Source organism: Planococcus citri, chromosome 3, assembly GCF_950023065.1.
Source record: "Planococcus citri chromosome 3, ihPlaCitr1.1, whole genome shotgun sequence".
Lineage (NCBI taxonomy): Eukaryota > Metazoa > Arthropoda > Insecta > Hemiptera > Pseudococcidae > Planococcus > Planococcus citri.
This window is the reverse complement of record NC_088679.1, coordinates 56,560,757-56,576,494: the sequence shown is the minus strand read 5'-3', so window position 1 is coordinate 56,576,494 and position 15,738 is coordinate 56,560,757.

Here is a 15,738-nt window from a genome sequence, read left to right as displayed (position 1 = left end):
ATGACAGAAATTTAGTGCAACCGATTTTAGAAATTGAAAATTGTACCTAAACTCGTCAATGTGATCAAATTTTTGATTTTTTTTAAATGGAAAAAACACCACATTTTAATTTTTAAAAATTGAACAAAAATTGAAAAAATTATTTAGGTAGGTATTCAAACATTTTTATACAATGTATTTTTGAGTGTTTTTTTTTTTAACAGACAGAAAAATATTGAAAGAGCATCCAAAAGAAAATTTCAAATGCTTAGTTCCCATTTTTCTATTTTTGTTGAATTTAAAAAAAAAAAAAAAATTTGACACATTTTCTATGAAAAAATCAATGTTGAGCAAGGTGAGGTATAGAAACTTGAAAGTTGGTTTCCCCCTCACCCCAAAATATCGTTGAAGATGATTTTGGATTTAAGCGACAAGCGTTGATTTTGAAAATTTGTCCCAAAATCGATCAAAAGGTCATAAAAAAACTGTATTCGAAATTCTGAATTGACAAGTGCTTAATTTCATTTTAGACTTTTTCGTGATAATTTTTTCAGAACTGAAAAACCTGAAAATTCACTGAAGGCTTTACAATAGATTGAAACTTCCATCGATCAATCCAGGCCGTCGAAAAAAGGGTACCTATAAAACAAATTCTGCTTTTTATCTCAATTTGATTGAATTTTGATTTTTTTGTAGAAAATATGAGCCATACTGCAAACTAAAAAATTTGTCAAAAATCAAAAAAATTAATTTAAGCTCTCAAAATTTGATCCGGGGAAATAATTTTGGATATCTTTTCAATTTTTGTTCGTTCAGTCCAATAAATTGTCTGCAGATTGGAATTTTTCAAGAGTTTGAAAACCGATGACTCCAAGAATACTTCCAAATGAGACAAGAATCAAAAGGTAAGTAAACTTTGTAACTCAATTCTTTATTTTTAGTGTTTTTTGTTCGATGATGAGACCCAAAAATATAAATTGGAAAATTCACAAAAGTTAATTCTTGGAATCGTATCAGTATATTTTCATTTTTTTTCGATTATTCTGCTACTAGAGGGAGACGGAAGAAGAGGATTGAACTCATACAACTTAGCCAGACATACCGCACAACTTTCATACCCCCTCAAACAATATTATCGCAAAGCATTATCACTAATATGTCATTACCACTTTTTAAACAACACTTCCTAATATAGGCGATGACATATTCCCGGAAACTGGAATTGGTCGCAGTGAATTAAATTTGAAAATATTATCAACGCCACCATAAAATGTTTTACTTGCCCATCCTATGAAGTCGCATATTCGTCAGCGAATCTCTCATCCATTGTAACATTTTTTTGAAACCAGATAACAACGCGACAGTTAACGACGAAAAAAATAATAACAAATATTAAAAAACATTTTTCAATGTCTTCACGGTGTCAGTTATTAACTTCCGTAAGGGTTGAATTTTACCAGCTATTCGCTTTGTATTAGATAGGAAGTTATTTATTGTAAAAATATGAATTGTAATATCAGTTGACATTTCGAAATGATACTTGAAAAATTCATTAACCGCGAAAAAACGAAAAAAATAAAATAAAACTTACCATTTAGTTTCAAGGTACTTCTGGAAACGATGACAGATGCGGGCCTCCATTGATAAAATAAAAACCAGTGGTATCGTTTAGTTATAGTACGTAAATAGTTGCAGTACAGATGAATATCTCATTAGATATTTTGTTAAGTTTACTTAATGGTGATTTCAATTTTTAACGCGAGTATTTTTATGGTCTGGCAGAGGAGGGAGAGGGAGGGGTAGTCGAAAAAAGTTCAATATAGGTACCTGATATGTTTAAATTGAAAAAATATGTACTTATAGGTATGTAGGTACTTAACATTTTTTTAGTTGGATAACCTGTTACAGCCTTGATCAGCAATAATCATTTTTAAAAACATGTGGCATATAATTGCACTAAAAGAAAAGCAAAGCTGGTTAACCCTCAATTAGAATTGAACACCTGATGCATCTCTCTTCTCAACTCCTCCCTTCTTCACATTAGGTACTTTACGTACCAAATATCTACGAGTATAATATTATGCAATTACAAAAATTTAAGTGAAACTTGTTAAACATATAGGGGAGAAAGAGAAAAAAAATTAAATATGTACATGGCAATGATTCATACATTTTATTAGCACCTGGAAAAAAATTAAGCAATGGGAAAGGCAGAGGAAAAATTCGATTCAATTACATATTTTAAATCTACGAAATACCCACATATGTAGAACCTTAGAACCTTAAAAGGTCGGTAGGTTGATCAAAAACCTTTCAATAAAGCTATTTATGTATATTGGTGAAAACTATTTTTTTTTTTTACAAAATCTACTTCACAAAAAATTACTATCTTCGTCGAATATAATTTAATTTAGCTAGGTATGATGATGATGTATTGATGTATTGATGTACTATTGTACCTATCTATTTATAAGATTTGATACTTTCACGCCGAGAGTGTGTTCAAAAATTTTGAAGACTTCATATTGTGATGCCCAAACTACACATATGAAGAAAAAATTTAAGGGATATTCTGGTGCTCAAATAAAATATGTTTAAATTGGCTGAAATGTACTTTAAAAATTGAAAATTGATTTTAAAAATAATATAAGGTAAAAACAACAACTCAATACTAATATCGCCAATATTTAAAAAACTATTTGAATTCAAATTTAATCATTTTATTTAAATGAAATTCAACTCGATTTATCTCAAATTATTTTGATTTACTTAGGTATTTACATTACGAATAAACCAAAAAACCCCCCCCAAAAAAAAGGTATAGGTAGGTACCAAATTTGTTTAATACTTTAATTTATTTAAAAAAATAAAATTTAGTCATTTCGGTTTTTATTCAATTTTTTCATTTTGATATCGTATCATTCTACAAATCGAATTGAATTGAACGAATAAAATATAGCTGAGGGTGTGAGGGTTAAAATGAAAAATTATTGCAATTTTCGAACTCAGCGCAAAATTTTATACTATTTTGATGGGTCATGTCCAAGTTTTCAAATGCATGTTCTAACACTATTCTTGAAAGGGGAGGGAGGGAGTAGAGATTGGATGAAAAATTTTGAAGAAAAACCATGCCCAGATAACGAATATGAAAATCATTCAGGTTGCCCACACATAAATCCTCAGTAGGTATATCCTTCAGTTCCAAGGCCATAGTCTAGTCGTCAGAGCCTTTTTACCATCAAAAATAGCCAAAAGGCAAAAATGTATAAAAATCGCATTCAAAGTACCATATAATGCACTTGTGCATTGTGCAAGGTATCATGGGAAAAAATGAGATATTTGGCAATGGGGAAAGTCCCCCCAACACAACCCCATCGCCCCCCGGGGCTGTGAGGAGTGAAAATTTTAAAATAGCACTTTTCTGAATGGGACAGGTAGTAGGTGCCTTCATTTTGGCAGCGTGTTTTTTGGTTCCCGAAAAAAAAATGGGTACAAGCTCAACTTCTAGAGCACTTTTGGATTACCTATAGAATATAAAATTTAAAAGTGGGGTAAAGTCTCCAATGCCACCGATAAGGAAGGCAAGAGGGGCCCGCGTTTTAAAAAAATTATTTGTGAACTTAATTTTTGAAGAGAAAATGCTATCGTCATTTTTGAAAATAAAATTAAAACCTCATTTTTGAAAATAAAATGAAAACCTCATTTTTGAATAGAAAATAAAAACTTCATTTTTTGAAATTAAAATGAAAACCTCATTTTTGAATAGAAAATAAAAACTTCATTTTTGAAAATAAAATGAAAACCTCATTTTTGAACAGAAAATGAAAACTTCATTTTTGAAAATAAAATGAAAACCTCATTTTTGGAAATAAAATGAAAGCTTCATTTTAGAAAACTTTATTTTTTGAAAATAAAATGAAAACCTCATTTTTGGAAATAAAATGAAAACCTCATTTTTGGAAATAAAATGAAAACCTCATTTTTGGAAATAAAATGAAAACCTCATTTTTGGAAATAAAATGAAAGCTTCATTTTTGAAAATGAAATAAAAACTTCATTTTTGAAAATAAAATGAAAACTTCATTTTGTTTTTAAAAGGAATATACAAACTTTATTTTTGGAGGGAATATACAACCTCATTAATTTTAAACAGTAAATTAATACACAATCTTGATTCTTGATTTTTGAAAAAAAAATTGTCAGTTCCATTTCTGGAGAGAAACTGAAAACTTTATATTATGTACTTAGAGCAAAATCTATTCAAATTTTCTTTTACAAAAAAAAAATCTCTGCCAGAGAAGGGAGGATCAAATTTGAACAATGTAAGTGGGAAATCTTCATCTAATTTTTCAGCACCACGTGGGGCAAAAATTTACCTGGATGGTGTTGAAGGGGACGACTTTGGTCAAAACAATTTCTATATGGGACTTCTTTTTAGACAACGAGGTGGACCTACAAAAATGGGAAGGGAAAAATTGTTTATTGCAAAACAAAATTTGTTCTTGATCTAAACTTTTAAGAAATGAATTTTTCAGTTTTGAAATTCTCATTTGAGAAAACTATTACTAAAAAAAAACATTTTTGTAGAAGAAATTGTCTTAAATAAGCTTTTTTAAAAATGCGAAATTATAATTTTTTTGGGGGGGGGGGGGGTTACTTACTTCTTTATAGTTGAAACTTTTTAGGAAAAAAAGTTTTCATGATGATGATGTATAAACAGCTTTTCTCGAAATATCTTCTAAGATGAAGTTCACTGTTATTTTTCTAATAATAAATTATTGCACATCGAAAAGTGAAATTTTTTGCATAAAATGATGCAACCTATAAAGTATAGGCCAATAAAACATCTCGTAATACCTACGTGCATACAACAAAGCTGGAATTTCAACTAAAAGCGTATAGATGAATGGAGAATTAACGAGATACCTAAACCGAAAGTAGTCCAGTATTGACGTCAAAGCTGCTTGGTGCTTATAGTGCTTACATATGTGTACAAATGAGTCATTGACTGAGAAAAAGAAACTGTTAGGGAAATTCGTACGTCGGCCACTCATCGATCAGGAAAGTGGGTGGATTGTCCATTACCCACGACGACCACGACGGCGAGGAAATTACTCGTATATATCGAAATTCTTAGACAATACCAGACGATGATGATGTTACAAGGTACCTAAGTGCAGACCTACATTTTCTGAAATGATTTCAACGAATGACGTCAAACGAATATCCGACAATGCATATCTTACAAGATGACTGCACCGCGTATCCGAATTCCAAAACGAACTTTAAATTCCGGATGAAGAAAATCCAAAGTCGCGTGAAATTGTCAATCAACGTAGCAAAAAATTCGCACATTATTTGGTTAAAATTTGTACCAACGGTTCGAGTAGGCAACCAATGCATCAGATACGTGATTTGTGTATGTAAGAACGGCGCCTACGCCCGAATACACTGAGAACCACTAATTTACACAGATAAAACAAGCGAACAGAAGGAGACGAGGAATAGAAAAAAAAGGCGCACAGGTAGTCGGGGGTAACCTGTCAAGACAGACGGAATGCCAATGATTAATGTAATTTTATGCAAAGCAGTCGGGATAGAGAAGAGGGGTATCGTACATGAGGGCGACACTTAATTTTATCGCCCTATTCGCAGTTCGCCACATAGAACGCAATTAGTTTAATTCTACGGGGAATTTATTCCATTATATTTGCGAAAAAATACCCGCAAACCTTAACCAACGGTTTACTATCTTCGCGACAATAAATTATAAACAGAATCTGCTCATTTATCACGCGGCTCGGCGCGAAATGAATAGCAAAAAATAACTCGAAACCGATAACATTTCGGTAATTAATTAAGAATTTCTTTTCTATATTTTTGTAAGGAAATATAATCATTTTTTTTCCTCCCGCGAGAATCTTATTAAGACGGATTTTTCTAGATGGAAATTCAAAACCAGGATGTCTAAATTTATCACTAAAAAATGAGCCCTCTAAGGTGGGTACCTATTGTTTCGCCGCGGACGATTCGCCGCGGACGTTTCGCCGCGGACGTTTCGCCGCAGATCGTTTCGCCGCCGCCAAAAAAAGGTCATTTTTGAAAAAGCGTTCATTTCGCCGCCACAGTGATATATTACGTAATATACATCCGTTCATACATAAAATGCAAGTGAATGGGAAATAGATACCTATGTAATATACATATGTTCATATGTACGTACATGAAATGAACTGAATGAGAAGTAGATAAATACATGGTGAATGAGAGATGTTCTGTAATGGCTGCTTATTTCATCTGACTCTGACCCAAAATATTTAACAACATGTCTCAAATAATGGTCTTGGATCCGAATACCGTAATGATTCTGAGTTCCGCTGCAAAAATGTGGTAGGCGATTTTCATACAGGTGAACTTTAAAAGCTCCTCAAACACGTTCGCAAAGTTGTACACTCACCAAAATTTGTACACAGAGTCAGGGGGAAGTGCTATTCAAGTTATTAAAATTTTTTTGAAATATACCTGTGCATTTTTCAAAATGTTATTATGGCTTTGGTCTCAGTTGTTTTTGAATGCTCCTCCTACGTACTTATAATTTTATCAAACATAATTTCATTTTTCATCATTACGTAATATTTCACCATGGCGGCGAAACGAACGCTTTTTTAAAAATGACCTTTTTCCTGTTTTTTCGGCGGCGGCGAAACGATCTGCGGCGAAACGTCCGCGGCGAATCGTCCGCGGCGAAACGTCCGCGGCGAAACAAACGGTTCCCCTCTAAGGTAACTACGTCAAACTGATGAAATATATGATGTGATTTTACGCAGAATTGATGAAATTATCGTAAATCGTCTATTGACCAGTGACCTGTCTTAGGAGGTGTAAACGCACCATAATATGTAGGGGATATCGATGGTCGATCGTGTCCAAAGAATGAACTCATCGCAGTTCACTGAAAAAATCTATGATTTTTCACGTTAAAAATAACACCCACTGGACAGCGTATGTCAACTTTTCCTTATCTTACGTTGAAACAATGACTTCTCTCTATAGTACGTTTTATTTATTTTTCTATCTTTTTTTTTTCAACCGAACAGAAAGAGTTATCAGACAAGAACCGGATATTCTATTAAAAATAAATCGTCGAATAATACTGCGCAATGGATGAATACTCATGTAACACTACCGATGACCGATTTTTAAAAATTTTCTAGAAAATTCATCGCTAGCATCATCATTTTGTACACGAGTTACGAAATGATTGGGATTTAATTAGGTAAGTATACCTAAGCACATTATTTAAGGCAAAAATATCAGTGTACCTATACAACAAATAATCTTTATTTTAAATTTGGTGATTTTTTTATCGATATTTCAAGATAAGGTACCTCAAACCTCTATGCCTTTTGTCAATTTTTTGCCAAAATAAACTCGTAGATGGAACTGAACAATATAACATGATCGATAAAATTAATTACAATTTCTAATCAGAACGTAAATTTTCGAGGCTAAAATTGATTTTTTATTTCGATTATGTTCGATCATATGACATGAAAGATCGCAAATGAATCGATTTTAGGGGTTCGATTAATCGATTTTTAATCATGATCGATTTTTGATCCGTGTAAACATGTATGTATTGGAGGCCAAAGTATATTTTTCATTTCAAACGTACATAATCGATCGTGTGTGATCAGAAATTGCTAATAAATCGATTTTTGGAGTTCGATTAATCGATTGTTACCTATACATGATCGGTTTTTGATCTAGAAGCATATTCGTAAGTTTTGAAGTTGAAACTGATTTTTCATTTCAAAAATACAAATAATCGATCACGATGGAATCGAAAATCGCAAAAAAATCGATTTTTGGAGTTCGATAAATTGATTTTTGTACATGATCGATTTTTGATCTGAAAGCATATTATCAAGTTTTGAACTTGAAATTGATTTTTCATATCAAACATACAAATAATCGATCACGATAGGTCGAAAATCGCAAAATAAATCGATTTTTAGAGTTCGATTAATCGATTTTTGTACATGATCGATTTTTGATCTCGAAGCATATTCTCAAGTTTTGAAGTTGAAATTGATTTTTCATTTCAAAAATAAAATAATCGATCACGATGGTATCAAAAATCGCAAATAAATCGATTTTTGGATTTCGATTAATCGATTTTTGTACATGATCGGTTTTTGATCTGGAAGCATAATCTCAAGTTTTGAAGTTAAAATTGATTTTTCATTTCAAACATAATCGATCATGTGAAATCGAAAATCGCAAGTACGTAAATTGATTAATCGATTTTTGAACATGGTCCATTTTTGATCTGGAGGTCTGAATTCCCAACCGACAGAATTATTTGCATCTCATCGAAATGAACTACATATGTAAAACTTTGCTCTGAAGGAGAAAATTATGTACCACGATTTTCAACTTTCATTCAAAACTGAAATTTTTAGCCCAGAATATAATACCTATGTACCTACATATGTAGGTAAACTCTTTCGGAGGCATACAATTTTTTAAATCAAAAAAACGTCCACAAATTATATATACCTACCATTAAAACTATTTTAGATGATTTTTGATGGGTTATTTTTTTAAAACCTGAAATTGTCTCATTTTCTGTGAAAAATTTCATAGGTACTGTGATGGCTTGATTACCTAACCAAATAATTAACACTTTGTTTTTGGTCACTGTATTAATAAATAAGATACGAGTATAAATTTAAAGTTTACAATTAACGTACACAACAGATTAAATGATCAAGAGATGTGATCCTATGTTGTACTCATCATGGTCCTATCTTTTGGTAGTATTTATATAGGTTTTTTTTGAATGGCCTCGCCGGAGCTTGGTTGCCAGAGATGGGTTGCCGGAGTTTGGTTAATTATCCTCACATATTTGGTTAGTCTGATAGAAGCTATACGTTACATATACATAGAAAGAGTTGTGTGTCGTTTGCAAACGTACCTCACAGTTTTATTATTATGACGATGTTTATAAAGTAGGTGAGTGAACGACTGCATAATGGTAGGCACTGTGTATCAGGCACCAAGTAGCAGGCACCAGGTATCGTTAAACGAGTGTGTGAAGCGAGTGGCGGATCGCATATTTTACATCCAGTATAGGAACGGACCATTTAGAGCGTTTTCGTCATCACAGTACAAAATTTGATATAGAAACTCAAGGCAGTATTTTTGTTTCGAATTCTTATTTTTGACTTTCTAGATCAATTGGTGGTGGTTTTATGCTGTTTTGGAGCCCTCAAGGGATATTTGGATCTCCAAATTTTTCAACCAATTACCACGATAAAAAGGGCCAACATTAAATTTAGCTTATCTGTAAACTCGGAATTTCCATCTTTATATTGCCTTTTCGAGAGATTTTGACACAAATTTTCAAGAAATTTTTTCTTAATCAACTTCAAAATTTGTTTTCAATAAGTAACTTTTGCAAAAAATAAAGATTCCTCGTTTAGGAATATGCTCTTTTCATGACATCTAATTTTTTCGACATTGAAAAATTCAAAAAGCCTTATGAGAGCTTTAAAACAACTCGAAATCACCTTTAACTAATTTGGGATGTCCAAAACAGGATACAAATCAAATTTCAACTTTTTACTTCAATTTTATCAAGTCTTGAATTTTTTTTTATAAAAATGAAAAAAATTGAAACCTTTAAAAATTCAACAAAAATTGGAAAAATAAATTCAGTGTCTGAAATTTGGTCACGAGATGTGTGTTTGAACCTTTTTTTGATTCCTCTAACCTTCTCCACCTCAGTACTTTTCTGGGGTCCAACTGAAATTTTTGGTCGAAAAACGAAAATAATTTTTAAACGGATTTTCTCAATATATCAAAATTGAAAAAAAATTCTGTGTATCCGCTCTTCCTGCCCCCCCCCCCCCAAAGAAAATCTTGTTTCAGCTCCAAAATTGAATTTTTTGTCCCAAAATTGAAATTGTCTCTTTCAAAACTGAAAATGTGTATGCATTTTTGTGATTTGAATAAAAACTATTCTATTATATAAGTAAGTTATAACAATTCATCGAAATAAGCTAAAATTTTACACTGATTTTGAAAACAATCAATGATTTTCAACTTTGCCTCCAAAGTGATATTTTTAGCCCCAAAATTGTAACTCTTTGGAGAATTTGGTAATCTGACAAAACCTTCTCTTTAAACTTGCTGAAGAAATGAATAAAAATTTCGTTCTGAACTTGACAAAAAAAACACGATTTCTACTTCTACTCCAAACCTGAAATTTTTGATTCCAAACATGAAATTCTCAGCTTCAAAGAATCTTTGTATCGACAGAAATTATTCTTGCACATTTTAGCAGAGGGGCGGGGGGCGAAAAAAGCAATAATTTTCTCTTTGGTCTCAACGTTTAAAATTTCCAGCCTAATGACTTGGATATTTTGGAAGTATTTTTACAATTTGATTAAAACGATAAATTAATTATACGAGTCGTAAGAAAAATTGTCATTGAAGTAACAAACAATTCCCCAAAAAATGGGAGATTTTTTGACACTAAATTATCCCAGTTTTTGAGACCAAAATATCTTAGTTTTTGATCAGAGAGCCATAAAATGTTAATTTATTTCAAGAGTTCAAGCACGAAATTTTAGCAAGTTGCTAGGGTATACATTTCATTGAATTCATCGTGAAAAATCACCAAAAAATTTTCATTTTTGGGACTAAAAATTATAGTTTTGAAGCCGAAGTAAAAATTCATCGTCCTTTTTGAATTGGATGCGAATTTGATCGGTTGCAAGTGTATTTTATTTCAACCGATTGAAGTGTTTTTTTCTAAACAGTGGAGAATTTGTGCAACTTCAAAATTTTGGTGCGTCATATTGCGCGAACTATAATTTTCAAGGACGAGGGTTCATTGAATTCTAAACGCATAGAATAATTACTCATACTTAGGTATTTTGTCCTCCCTTCCCCTTCCCTCTTCCACCTTGATTTATGACGAACGATGAGGGTAGATATTTTTGAGAATACCTCAATGGTCAGAATTAGTAAATAAAAACTTGCGCTGCAAGTCAAGTGCAATAAAATGCAATATTGTGCAAGGGGATCAATCGTCTAATCACATTTTTTGAGATCAAGCGGAACTATCCTTTTGTAACCCTTTTATTTTTCCCCCCAAAAATCTGGACCCATCAAACTGAGGAAATGGTGGGGTTCACTTTCGGGTTCCTCTTCACTAATTCATTCATTATTCCATTCCTTGTGAACCTAGGATTTAAAAAAAATAATAATTTTCACCCATATTTCCCAACCTAATGTACCTTCCTATCACAATCCAATATAAATTTTTCATTTTCGAAAAACCAGCAGAATTTATTTTATGAAGCATCTGGCATTTTTTCGATAGGTAAACTATTGATAAAAAGTGTGGAGTATTTTTTGTTTCAATTTTTTTCTCTATTCTCAGTCCTTCCTACATATCCTGATTCATTTCATCATACTACAATTTCAGGAGAAATTTTTCACAAGATCGTAAATCAATACACATTCCCGGAAATCCACGTGCCTCTGCCTCGTACGTCAAACCAAAAACCCAATAATAATCGAGACAACGTATCCATAAAGTATTATTTCGTATAAAAGAATTATATGACTCGTACAGGTAGGTAGATACACGCATTACACATTAAGTTATAGTCACACGATATTGGTCCATTTTTACAGCTACTTTAAGTAAATACGTCCTACGTCAATTGAATGACCTCAAGATAGAGATCAATAACCGGATATGAAGCAAAAAAGAGACAAGTATTGTCTTCGGTTCACCAAAGAGAACCAACGAATAACTTATATAGCACCTGAAATTCGACCTGAAAACATCGCGGCTTCTGTAGTATTGCGCAATAGGTTAATGATCACTGCACGAATTGCCAATTCATCGCATCATACCGTACGAATATGGTCGTCATTAGAATAAGAACCGAAACCCACAACAAATGAAGCGTATTATACCTACACCTTTTTAAAAAATCTTAATTTTTTTTTCTTTACACGCATCTTACTAGTATAATCTGACTACCTATAGGCTATATACAGATTGATTGACGAGAGGACGAGTGAGAGGTACACAGCATACGGTATCTTGTTCCATTAAACAATTATAAGTACGTTCTATAGGTACACATAGGATGGAAGAAACATACGAGTACGTATCGATTGTTTACAAAAAATTCACGTTTTATTCGACCCATTACGGAATAACCTATCAAAATAAGACACGTGTCAAGTAATAACTTTTATCCGTCGTATAAATTAAATTTTACGATTAAACTCAACAAAACGAATTCTATAGTCTAGTCTGGGTAATCGCATTACAATGAAGTAAACATATTCTAGAACAAGATAAGCGCACACTTCCAATAAAAATTTTAATTACTAAATCGCAATTTCAATTCGGTTGCTTTTGAGATAAATGTACTTACCTATACAAATCACCTTCCAACTAGCTGTTGTACTTGTACCCATAGTATACCTTATGAATAATAATTTAATCGGTCATCCATTATAGAAAATCGTATACACAGAGTATCACGAAATGTTATATGCCATCTTTATCTCGTTTCTATGGGTACTTAAAGCGTTACTTATTTTATTTCTAATTGCTTAAAATCGTGATTTAAATGACACCTAAGGTAAAGGAATTTTAAAAGGGCTTTTTAAAACGTAGGTATGCTAAAATAACACTTCGGATACGAAACCCTAATTAGGTAGATACCTATTGGCTGATTCCTTCCTCGAAAGCAAACTCTTATATTTTTCGATGATTTCGATATTGGAGATTTTCACGTATCATTAATACACCTTCATCCAGATAAGATGAAATAAAATTTTGCAAGAGATGCGACTGGTAAAACGTAGGTACTTTTTTTTCAACTTTTTGTAATCGATTTGCGATAAAGAGCTCTTATCAATCTGGTTTATATCGCTATCGCTGACCAAAAATAAATATCTACGCTTAACATATAATATGGTGTGATTAGTTAGGTACTCTCATCCATACTTCTTTTGAAGATAACAATAAAGCTATAATTTCTACACGTACGTTACAAAATTCGAATTTCGAAACATAATAGTATCGCTTCTAATATTTAACTCTGTATTTATTTATATACCTAATTATAGAAATAAAAAATTAAAATCATGGAAAAAAGATGTTTACTTACGATGCCAACTTATACATTTTATCAAATTGTTGATAAAGAGCTACGAAATTTTGGTAATAAAAAACTCAATAAAGATAGGCATTTCGCTGAAACTTTATAGTCTTAATCATTTCTATGAAGATTTACTTCTTTGAATGTTCCCAGACCAATTACAGAAGATTACGCGAACTAATTAGATGATTTGTAGGAAGACGTGAAAAAAATTAACAAAAAAATCATTAAACGCACCTAATTACAGACAGAGGACATAAATCAAGACTTATGGGAAAAAAGTAGACTGAAGAATACAATTTTTTGATTTTTTCACATTGAAAAATAATGACAAGAAAAATATGAATTTGATTTCGTAGGACGAATTTTGAACACTTAAGCACGAATTGATAAGAAGAGTCATCAGAATGCTTAATTCAATTCCAATTATTCATGTCTGCTGAATTTCATTGAAAAACCCTTTAAATAAAACTTTTTCAAATCCTAGAAAATCCAAAAAATCATTGCAAGCTTCAGAACTTCTGGAAACCACTTTTATTTGATTAAGAATGGAGTTGAATTTAAATTTTGAAAAAATGTACAAAAATCAAAAAATGAAATTCAGTTTTTAAAATTTTGCTAGGTGTTTTTTTGAGTGCCTTTTCGATGTTTTTCTGCCTGATTCAAAAAAAAATTGCTGGTTGGGGTAGTTCGACTTACTTTGATTGTAAAGAAAATAAAGGAATCTTCTTTCAGTCCCCTCGTTGAAACGAATCAAAAGTGCTCGTCTACGCTCTGAATTTGAAAACAATTGTTTTATGAATAAAGGAACTGGAAACTACATAAAGCAATGGGTCTTCATGCGCTAATAAAATTAAATTTTCCGGTTGCTAATTATAATATTAAATCCAAACTAGTTCCTATCCTTTTTTTTTTTTTTTTTTTTTTTTTAATTTAAGTACCATTAAATTATTCTAGACTTTGAAAACTTGGGGGAAAACTCCAGTATTTCAAGTAAGTAGGTAGGTAAGTTGTGTAAGTATAGGTATTAGAATTTACAAAATTTTGTCTGGTTTGTTTTTGAGATTTATTTCTAATGTATGTAATTTACTTTAATTTAATGCAGGTAGGTATCTACCTATTTGAATTTATTTTTGTTTTTTATTAATACTTACGTATTTATGCATTCAAATTTATTTTTATTTTAGAATATTTTAGTTAATTTAAATTCAATTTTTTCAGGTACCAACTTCATTTTAGTATTAGTGCATAATATTTTACTCTCAAGTATTTTTAATTCAAATTAATATAACCAGATTTATTGCAATTTAGTTTATTTTTTATTAAATTTAATCAATTCATTTCAATTAATTACCTACTTACTTATTAATTTCATTTGAAAAAAAAACTTTCATTTTAATTTAATGCAGTTTTGCAATTTATTTTTAGTTTAATTTAATTTAGGTACTTATTCTAAGTTTGATTTGATTCATTTATTTTCTGTTTAATTCGATGGGCTATCTATTAATTCGTTTTTAATTCAAAATTAATCCAATTTATGTATTTTATTTTTCATTTTAGTTAATACAATTTCATTTCATGTTTAGAATGTCAAATTGATTCATTTTTCATTTTACTTTGCTTCATTTCAATTTTTTTAAAATTAGTGGCATTTTATTTTATTTTAATTTAAATTAAATTAATTTTAGTTTACTTTCAATTTTATTTTATACATTTAATGTACCAAATTTTATTTAAGTTACTTATTAAATGTATTTTAAACTCCTACCACATTTTACTTGATTTATTTCAATTTCAAGCTCTCATCAGTAACATCGAGTTTCAAGCAAAAAAATGAATAAACTTCAGAAGAAGAAACTTTTTAGCAGTTGATCTGCCAACATACACAAGTACACAACTCGAAGCAAATTTTTTTGTTCAAGGGGGGGATCTCGAAAATTATAGAGCCAGACGTTGAAATGCTTGTTTTAGGACCCACTGAGTTCATTTTTCGAAGTTTTATCATGTCTAAAATTTTATCTAAAATACAAAAACAGCGCAAAATTTTTTCAAGTAATTGGATTAAATTTATAAATATGAAAATCGATAGTTTTTGATTTTGAATATCGTTTTGCGAGAAAAAGCGATAAGTGTACTTACCTGTACTTACCCAGCGGCCAGCTGTTGTCGTTTGAGTTCATCTTACACACGTGAAACTTCATTAGTAGGTACAATAACAGGGTGCCTCACAAAGTTTCGAAAACAAAATACAGCACTTTTGAGAGGGCAGGGAAGGGGGTGGTTAAGACGTTTCCAGCACGTTTACTGTCAAGACTTGGAGACCAGTGTTTCTGTAGATCTTTCCATCCCTTCAATTAAATTACAAAAATTCGAAAGCAGCTCTCAAATTTCACCCCTTCCTCTCCAAAAAAGCCCTCGAATCACTAGGAAATAATTTTCGGATCATCATATACTATATTTCAAGCTTAAAAATCATTGTACCGATTTTACCGAGTTTTGAACTTTTTTACAGCTTTATTACCACCAAATCTGGATTTTTTCCCCCTTCGCTATAAAA